This window comes from Elephantulus edwardii, unplaced genomic scaffold (genome assembly GCF_000299155.1).
Source record: "Elephantulus edwardii isolate Elephantulus edwardi_28Jun2011 unplaced genomic scaffold, EleEdw1.0 scaffold00133, whole genome shotgun sequence".
In the NCBI taxonomy this organism is placed as follows: domain Eukaryota; kingdom Metazoa; phylum Chordata; class Mammalia; order Macroscelidea; family Macroscelididae; genus Elephantulus; species Elephantulus edwardii.
Window position 1 is genome coordinate 7,590,503 of NW_006399883.1, and position 10,900 is coordinate 7,601,402.

Genomic DNA, 10,900 nt, shown 5'->3' on the forward strand with positions numbered 1-10,900 from the left:
TAGGAAGGATCCTTTTGAATGTGTCTTGAGACCCATTTTAAGCATGTAGCTATTTTTCATCTGTTCCAACAGTTGAGCCTATAGCTAGAATGGATAGTTAAGCTTCAGCTGATGGACTAACTCAGCTTTGGATTTGTGATTCCAGACAGTAAAATCAATTTAAATATTTATCCACTGTGCAAAAGTAAAGTGAAAAACCAGCATGTTCACAGACAGCAAAGCAATGTGGCTGAAACATTACACCTAAGGGTTCTGTGGATATTTTCTGTGTCATCTGTTGAAGATCTGTTTCTTATGCATCAGAGCACTTTTTCTTTTAAATGAATTCCATGGTCCCGGTAAGGTAATCGACCCAGATTGTGAAAGGCCATCTCTGGCAATTAGTGACGGAAATAATTCCACAGTCAGCCTGCCTTTGTTTAAATTACATTTGGTCAATGAAACTGACAATCTTAAAATGTGAATACTGTAACAATGTTTTCTTGGATTGTTGTCTTTAAAAGGAATTTTTTTGTGAAGCAATTGACTTATCAAAGCAAAAAAAATTAAAAATAGAAACATGTTTTATGGATGTTGTGTTTTATAAAACTCTTGCACATACTTATTTTTCCCATATGAGTAAAATGTTTAGCTTACATGTTTTACTGACAACACTTAAGATTTGTCTGACTTCTGCACATTTCAGAATTAGGATTACATTGGCATCAACAGACCTAAGTGCTTGTCTTCTCAAGAATCTTATTTTAGTTGGGCTAGCTTACTTCAATTGAATATTGGTTTTCAGGAATAAATTGGGATCTTTTCTTTGTTTATTTTTCATTGTGCTTTCCTTAAGTGGAATTCTTTTTATTAGTAATGAGAAAAAAAAATTATTCCTCACAAGGTAAAAATTATCTTTCATAGTTAACCTTGTAATCTTACCTGATAAGGCACATCAGAACAATCCCAGCAGATCTTATTCCTTTCTAGTACTCAGTTTTAGAGCTCTCAAGACATTTATGCTTTGAGTCTGCAGTGAGTCAGCAGTCTTAAAAGCACATTAAAAAGAATCTTCTGTTGAGAAGAGTGTGGAGCTGCTATAGGTTTCTTCCACTCCTCTAAGTCGGGGGCTGGAGGACCACGTGGATCAGTGGGATCTTATCCTGGCCCTTAGCCTCTAAATATCAGGTGTTTCATTATGAAAAGAGTTTGATATATAAGGTTCATTAGAACTCCATAATAAGCCTGTGGCTAATAAAATACTATTGATATATATAGAGAGAGAAAGATAAATGATTAAAGCTCTAGGAAATAATTTACTTCCTAAAAATTTTTTTTTACATTTTACTGTGTTCTTCAAATGTTTCCAGTGATACAGTGTTTAGCCCACATGCTGTGATCTATATACTCTTAGGATGAAATTTCTTATATAGATTATTTTCATCCTTGTATTATTATTAAGTGCAGTTTGTTTGTCCTTGTATTATTATTAATAAGTGCAGTTGAGTTGACTATGTCTCATCCATGACTCATTGTGTCCTATGAACAACAGATGTAAACCTTACCCTGTCTTCCTGTCCACCATCCTCACAATCTGTCACGCTCAAGCCCGTTGTGGTAGTCACCGTACCAGTCCATATTGGTGAGGGTCTTCCTCTCTTTCATTGATGGCTGTACCTCTCCCTTTTCCAGAATGAAGTCTCTCCGAGGACTAGAAATAGACCCAAGGTAAGTGTGACGAAGTCTCAACATATTTGCCTTTGAGACTGACATAGATGTCAGAAGAGACTCTGAAACTTTCAGTAGAATCTATAGAGACCAAAGCAAAGGGAGGAGATGCTGAAGAGAGCCGAACAGAACATTTTAAAAAGGCAGCTTAGGAAGACAAAACACTGCTGTGTGCAAAGAGCTGGAGTACAAAAACCAGAAAGGATGAACACAATGGCCATTTTTCAGGCTGAGAGAGCTGAAAAAGTAAAGCCTCAAGTTGCAACATGAACAAAATTTTAAATGATACAGGAAGCATCAAAAGAAAATGGAAGGAATATACAGTCACTGTACCAGAAAGAACCGTTCCAGGATGTAGTAGTATATGATCAAGAACCAGTAGTGCTGAAGTGGGACAATTAAAACAGACTTTCCAATGAAGGAGTTTTTCTTTTGCTTTTCAAGGAGAGGAGCGAATGGGGGGGGCAGGCGGGGAGAAAAGTGCAACAATGAATGAATGGAATTCCAAAATCTCTGTAGATGTTCATTGAAATAAAAAATATAAAGCTTAGATATGTATACAGAGGGAAAAAAAAACAGACTTTGAAGGGGGGAAAAAAGAGGAACAAACTGGGAAGATGTAGAGAAAATAGTAACAATGAATGAATAAAAATCCAAAATCTCTATAAATGTTCATTAAAATTAATAATACATAAAAAAACCCCAAAACCCAGTAGTGCTGAAGGAAGAAGTCCAAACTGTGCTGAAGGTAAGTGCAAAAAAGAAGGCCCCAGGAATTGATGGAATATGAATTGAGGTGTTTCAGGAAACAGATGGGACCCTCGATGTGCTCATCAGCCTTTGCCAACAAATTTGGAAGGCAACTGACCGGAAGAGATCCGTATTTATTCCCATTCAAAAAAAAAAAGATGATCCAAAAGAATGTGGCAGTTACTAAGCATTATCATTAACAGCTCAGGCAGGTAAAAGTTTGCTGATTGTAGGAAGTTGTGCTTCTAACCCATAGGTGACACTCCTCCCGTGGTTTGAATTCAGCAGCACCAAAAGATGGGCCATCTCCTCCCTGGAAAATTACAGCCCCAGAAAATCTGCTGGGTAGTCAGCGAAGTCAGTTCTGACTTCAACAACAATGAGATTTTCTTTGTTTTGTGGGTTGTTGGGGTTTTTTTCTCTTACTAAGGAGCCTGAGTAGTGTAAACGGTTAAGTACTCAGCTACAAACTGAAAGATGTGGCTGGTTGTGTTACCTAGAGGCACCTGGGGAAGAACAGTCTGGCCATCTTCCCCCAAACTGGCCATTGGAAACCGTGTGGAGCGCGGTTCCCCTCTGACACACACGGTGGTTGCCATGACTCTCCAAAGGCTCAGTGGCAGCTGGTTACTTAATTTGTACCTGGAGTAAGATCTTCATATTTTTAAATAAAAGAATGTGGAAATTATGGAGCATCTAAACCCACATGATCAATCGGTGGCTAGTCTGGGGGAGTGGGCATTGGCTTTAAGAGCTAGTTTTCATGAACTCTCTGTTTTTCTTCATATTGTTTCCTTGGTCCAGGTTTCACCTCTGCAGGAAAGCAAGCTAGACTACAAGGCCTTTTCTAGCTCTGACTGTAAGTCAGTGAAGGATTGTGTTGCCAAGTGGAATAGTAAGAACTTCTTATATCGATATTTAGAAGACATTTTATTGCACAAATGTTTCCACTTTCATATTCATCTCAGTGCACTCAAGACTTCATCTTTGTTTTTAAGTACAATAGAGTTGAACTATCCCATAGGATTTCCCTAGAGCTGAAATTTTTATAGGAACAGATTGCCAGGTTTTTGCTCTAGTGTGACCAGTGGGTTTGAACCACCAACCTTTCAGTTAGCAGCTGAATATTTAACCATTACATACACTATCAGGGCCTCTCCATCCCAGTTTGGTTTTGGTTTTCATCCCAATATGCTTAATAAATATTTTTATTGTTTTGTTCACTTTAGAATTTCTCTCCATATTATCTTACATAGCTACCTGTGTTAAAAATAAATTGGAAAGTCCTAAATAATTGGTGCTTTCAGGTATATTAATGCAGATTTTAATTAATGATGTGTTATGTATTAATTTAAAACCACAACTCTTTCTATTCCATTTTGTATGTTAAGAGCCACATTGTTGCACACCCATGTTTATTGTGGCTTTGTTCACAATAGCAAGGAGTTGGAAACAACTTAAGAGTCCATCAACAAACAAATGGATAGAGAAGCTGTGGTATATTCACACAATGAATACTACGCTGCATTGAAAAACAAGGAACTCATGCAATATTATTCAAAATGGGTGACCCTGAAGGACATTATGCTGAGTGAAATATCTCAGTCACAAAAGGACAAATACTGCGTGGTGCCACTGTTGTAAAACAGGACTGACCTTGGGGTTGGGGGGAAGGGAGACTGAGAAAGATGGGTTCAATTAATGTACACTGCATTGAAACCGATGAGGGAGAAAACTGTTTAAAATGGATATGTGATTAGGTATTTTTGTCATGACAAGAGTCCAGAGTGAAGGCTGCATAGTGGAGTGGACCTCGGGGACGGTTTGTAAAACAATGAAAGAATTTTACTTTTCCAAGAGGGTAGTGTACTAGGGGGCAGGGCTTGGAGGGGAGAAAAGTGCAACAATGAATGAATGGAAACCCAAACTCTCTGAAAATTTTCATTGAAATTAATAATAAATTTTAAAAAAGAAAAAGGCTATTACAGAAATCATAAGTTTAATCTATGATGGTAACAAAAATTAGACCAAGTGTGTTAGGGTTGTATCTTCTCTCTGTTTATTTAATCTGTATGATGAGCAAATCTTTTGAGAGGCTGGTCTCTGTGAAGAACAATGTGGGATCAGGATTGGCGGAAAACTCATCAAAAATCTTCATTATGCAGATGATTACTTTCTGAAAATGAAGAGGACTTGAAGAACTTGCTTCAATATGGATTGCATCTTAGCATCATGAAAACAAAAATTCTCACCACTGAACCAATAGGCAATATCATGAAAGATGGAAAAAAGATTGAAACTGTGAACAGCTTGATCTAATGTGGATTCACAATCAATACACTTGATACCAGCAATCAGAAGATATATGGATCATAAAAGTCTTTAGTTAAGGACCTCTCCAAATTATTGAGGAGCAATGATTTTAGTTTGAGGACTAGGGTGTACCTGATTCAGACTATAGTCTTTCAATCACTTGCTGTGCATCTAGAAGCTGAACAATGAACAAGGATAACAGAAGAAAAATTGATGCTTTTGAGTTGTGGTGTTGGAGATGAGTACTGAATATCCATCCAATAGTCTGCCAAAAGAACAAACAGATGTGTCTTGGAGAAAGTGCAGCCAGAGTGCTCTTTGACGGCAAAGATGATAAAGCTTTGTTTCGCATACTTTGGGCATGTTATTAGGAGAGGTTATTCTTTGGAGAAGGACATCATGCTTTGGAAGTTTGAAGGATGGCAGGAGAGAGGAAGACCCTCCTCATCCAGGTGTACTGACACAGTAACTACAGCAATGCGCTTAAGTGTGTCAGAAATGGTGAGGATAGCACAAGCTGGGACAGAGTTCAGAACCTGTTGTGCATAGGGTCACTATGAGTGGTACTCGATGACGCCTGTTAACGATAACAATTGCTTCTAGGAAGCTGTGTAAGTATTGACTGGGAAGAGATGTTAGAAGAGAGTCTTCTGTTGGGGAGAAACTAGGAAAAGAGAGGATAAATAATGTACACTGCATTCAAACAGATGAAAAATAGAACAGTTTAAAGGGAATATATTATTAGGTATTATTTGCTTGACAACAGTCCAGAATATGAGCTGCATAGTAAAATGGACTTGGGGCGGAGGGGAGTATGGGGATTGTACAACATTTTTTTTTTCAAAGAGAAAAGTGAACTGGAGGGGGCAGGGAGGAAAATGTGCAACAGTGCATGAAATTCAAGTTTTCTATAAACTTTGATTAAAATATCAATTAAACAAACAAAAAATCTGTGGTGATGATAATAGTAACTTATTAGGAATTTTATTAGGAATTTTTATTATTCAAATATGTACATTTTTCAAAACTCAAAATACACATCTTTTTTTAAATAGAAAAAGAGCCACATTGTTACTGAAGCGGATTTTCATAAATTAACCAGTTATTCCAAGGATGATTCATTCATTAGCTTGGATGACTCAGGTACCAAATATGCATAATTGATCCTCTCTAAAAGTGAGATTGTTCATCTCACAGGCTGTGAAAAATGCATATAACCCATTGTTTCCTTCCTGCATTTGTTTTCTCTGACATGCTTAATTAACTCTTTAAGATTTATAATATGGTGCAACCACTGTGGAAGGCGGTATGGCATTTTCTCAAAAAGTTGCAAATAGACCATTTGACCCAGTAATTCCACTACTGGGAATATATCCCAAAGAGACCATAACTGACATCCAAGCAGATATATGCACACCCATGTTTATCACGGCTTTGTTCACAATAGCAAGGATTTGGAAACAACCTAAGTGCTCATCAGCAAACGAATGGATAGAGAAGCCGTGGTGTATCCACCCAATGGAATACAATGCTGCATTGAAAAACAAGGAACTCATGCAATATTATTCAAAATGGGTGACCTGGAGGACATTATGCTGGGTGAAGTATCTCAGTCACAAAAGGACAAATACTGCATAGTCCCACTGTTATAGAATGGGATTGACATCAGGGTTGGGGCAAGACTGAATAAAACTGGATAAATTGTTTATACTGTACTGAAACAGATGAGGGAGAGAATAATTTTAAAACTATGTACGATAGGGTATTATGGTTATCACAAGAGTCCACAATTAAGGTTGCATAGTGGAATGTACTTGGGGCAGTGGGAGAGGTGTGGGGGGATTGTGTAACAGGGAGGGAGTTTTACTTTTCAAAGAGGAGCAAACTGGGGGTGGGTGGGTGAGGGCTGGGCGGGGAGAGAGTGCAGCAATGAATCAATGGAAATCCAAAATCTCTGTAAATGTTCCTTAAAATTATTAAAATAAAAAACTAAAAGTAATAAAAAAAATTTATAATAGCTGTTTTAGGGTCTTTGTTTACTGTTTCCATGATTTCTGCCATATATAGACTTGTTTCTTTTGCTTGCTTTTTCTTCTGGTTTTAGATCCTTGTTTATTTTACTTGCACAGTTGGTGATCTTTATTGAAGGCTAGACATTGTGGGTTTTACACTTGCAGTCTTTTACAGTGTAGAATTTACCTAAGCTGGTTAAAGATGGGTAAGTTGGATCTTTTTGAGTCTTTGAAGAGAAGCTTTTTCCAGGGATCAATATAACCCCACCAGCAAGGTATAATCCTTAGCACTCTACCAGTGCTGGCTAGAGGGAATGTGACCTGCTCCCAGCCTTGAGTGAGTTTTGAGAATTATTGAGCTACTGGTTACGAGTAGTATTTCTTCAGCCCAGAGGAATTTTCCCTCAAGCTTGCACATACCAGCACTCAAGCCAGACTCATGTGGATGCCTCTCTGGAGCACTCCTTTCTGTGGGTTTCTATCTCTGCAGGATTTTCCAGATCTCAAATTCTAGGCATCAGGAACTTTAGATCTCTTTCCTTTCAAGCTAGTAAATTGTGGTCTGTACTTGGGCACTCTGCTTACTGAGTTGTTGTGCTGAACTATCCCCGGCTGCAGGATCCCCTTCCTAGCCTCGTTTCATAGTTCCAGTCTGTTGATTTTATAATTTCTAGGGAAAAAAACAAGTTTCAGAATTTGTAATTTGTCCATTTAAAAAAATTTCAGGTGAGGACAATTTGCACAGAAGTTAGTCCTTCCTAGAAAAAGCAAAGCTCCCATTTCTCTCCTCTGTATTTCAAGTACATATTGAGGGTAGAGGCTGGATCTTTTATGAAAGCATCTCACATTTGTAAGGTTGTGTGAAAGGAGCCAATACACTGCTGGGGATGGCCATCTGACTTCTGCACACTTCATAAAGGGGAATTGTTCCTGTCAGTAATATTGATAGCAGCAAACAGATAGATGGCTTGGTCAGACATGACACCCACTATGCTTCTGCACCTTTTTTCTGCCAGATGTTTGGGTCTGACATTTACTGACTCACGGACTTTATTCACAGTTGTCGTACTGACAGTGGTATCTATTAGGAAAATAGTTTGGGAAGTGGGGGAGGCATAGACTATCACCTAATACACTTTAGGTCCATGCTTAGCCAAACAGTCCTAAGGCACAATTCTTCAATTAGATTAGTCCAGACTTCAGTTTCAGTTCAGCAGTCAACTTCTCCAGATTTCAGTTCAGCAAGCAAAACCTTTAACTGTGGCTTTTATCTCAGGGCTCTTCTGGTTACACCTTGCCACAGTTTATCCATAGCAATGCCACACTCTCTTCACCAATATCAACAGGGTCTTGCTCTAGTCTCCCTCAAGTCTCACTCCTCAGTGTGGAAAGCACTCTTTTATCTTAGTTCCACAGCTTTGATGATTTGCAAGTCCACATGTGTGCATGTAAGTTAACTGGATGCCAAAGTGGGCTAATGTAATGGTTAGAAAAGCCAACTTTTAAGGTGATACCAGATAGACCGATAATAACTATGAGATGTTATGTGCCGTCGAGTCGCTATGACTTATAGCGACCCTCTGTACAACAGCCCTTAACCCTGCTCTGTCCTGTGCCAATCTCACCGCCTCTGACACACCCATCCTGATTACCCCAGTCACTGGATCAATCCACCTCATAGAGGGTCTTCCTTCCCCTTCTGTGCCATCCCTCCACCCTCCCAAGCATGATGTCCCTCTCCAAGGACCTCTCCCTCCTTAACAACATGTCCAAAGTATGTCAGACGAAGCCTCAGAATCCTTGCCTCCAAGGAGCAGCAGCCTGGTTTCACCCTCTCCAGGATGAATCTGTTTGTTTTCTTGGCAGTCCAGGGTACATTTCATAGTCTTCTCCAGCACCACAGCTCAAACGCATCAATTCTCCTTCTATCCTCCCTAGTCATCGTCCAACTCTCTGATGCATAACAAGTGATTGCAAAGACCATAGCCTGTATCAGACACACCTTAGTCTCCAGAGTGACACCATTGCTCTTCAGTACTTTGGAGAGGTCCCTAATAGCAGACTTTCCCATCGCAATATGTTTTTTTTATTTCCTGGCTATTGGTGCCAAGAGTGTTGACCATGGAGCCAAGCAGACTAAAGTTGTTGACAATCTCAATTTCTTCACCATCCATCCTGATGCTGCCAATTGGTCCAGTGGTGAGAATCTTTTGTCTTCTTGACATTGAGCTTCATACTGAAGGCTGCAGTCCTTGACCCTCTGCAGCAAGCATTTCCGGTCCTCCTCAGTTTTCAGCAAGCAGGGTTGTATCATCTGCATAAAACAGATTGTTGATAGCTCTTCCACCAATCCTGATGCCACACTTCTCCTCACAGAGCCCAGCCTCTCGGATAATCTGTTCTGCATTTATGAGATAGGGATTTTAAATGCTTTATTTGGGGGTGTCTAAAAATGTGGAAGCCCTAGCCTTAGTTTAGAATAGTTCTTATAAATTGTTTAAAATATCAATTGTATTTTACATGATCTGATTTTTGTTTTATAAGACTTTGGTACCTTTATGACATTAGAGGGCTGGTGAGCAGCATGCACTGATACAGTGGTGCCATGAGATGAAGGTGGACAGATGAAGGTGGACAGATGAAGGTGGAGCAGAGAAAATTAAACTTGAGAACTTGCTGTTTGATGAACTTAAGGTCAATGGTAGAATCAAGAATGTCCTTTAAGTAACTGGCTTGAGCATGTATGTGGACAATGTTACTAACTGTAATAAAAGGATGATGGAGATGATGACTTATAGGTGTGACATAATGGCCATATTTGAAAGGAAAAAAATTAACGTGTTCCATGTTGGCACATTAAGTACTCCAAGTCCAAATGTCAAATAAGCGTTTGTGAAATTACATTGATGTTGGTTGGTAGGCGCTGTCATGTCGGCTACAACTCAGACCCTATGAACACCAGATCTGAACTTTGCCCTGTCCTGTGCCATCCGCAGGATCTCTTTCTTGCTCATAGAAGAGAAGTCTAGCTCTGTCTTGTGGCTCATTGCTGTCGGGTTGTAATGGACTTAGTAGATGAGTCAGTGAGTTTCCAAGGTTGTAAATCACCACAAGAAAGGAGATTGCCCATCTTTCTCCCTTGGAGCTCTTGGGAGATTTCAGCCGCTAGCGAGGCACAGTCTTTGGATTAGCAGCACAACTCCCTGTGCCACCAGAGCTGACTGCAGTAAGGAGATTGATGGAAGGAGATGAGATTGCTTCAGGAGGGAGGAAGCTCAGGTGTGAGCCATGAGGAACCCTGAGGTCTAGAGTTCTGTGAAGAGGAGAACAGTTCGTGATGTTGCAGGGCATGCTCAACTGACTTGTTCTAAAGAATCTGACAACTGTTTCCAGGAAAAGCAAACAGTTGAGGGTGAAGTTTGCTGCTTTGTGGTCTGGTAGGAGGGGGAGCATTGGATCAGGCAACCAAGAGTAGTTTGTAGCTTTGTTGAGAGTGGTTTCAGAGGAGTGTGAGAGCAGAAGCCAGATGTCAGGCTCAAAAGGTTAATGACTCAAGCTGGTAGAAAGTTATGTGGGAGCTTAACATTTTTGCCCTGTAGGAAAGACCTGTTTAAAGAATGTGAAAGCATAAATAATAGACTAAGGCATTAGTGAATTTGTCCAAATCTTAATTTTTATTCAGTTAAGAATACCATGAGCTATTAACAGATGATCTGATAAGAATTTGGGGGGAGGTGGGAGCTGACAATGAGATAGGATTTAGAATTAAGAAATGGGGGGAATTCTTATAAATGAACCAGAAAAAGACTGAAGTCAATAGTTGACTACAAAGAAAAAATGGCCAAGAAGCATGTAAAGAGATAACAGCCTCCTTACAAAGTCAGATACATATGAGTTAAAACCACACCTTGACTATAAGACAAACTTCTTAAAAATAATGTTATACATTTGTAGAAATGCAAATTAATATACTGAAGTTTAAGAGGTTACAGCCATTTTCAAGTACATGTAATAGTACTTAATAAAATCAAGTACACTTAATTTCACTAATTGGTATTTCATTACCCAACATTTCCCATTTGTAACGTAGTAAAAAAATCTAATTTTCAACTATTCTG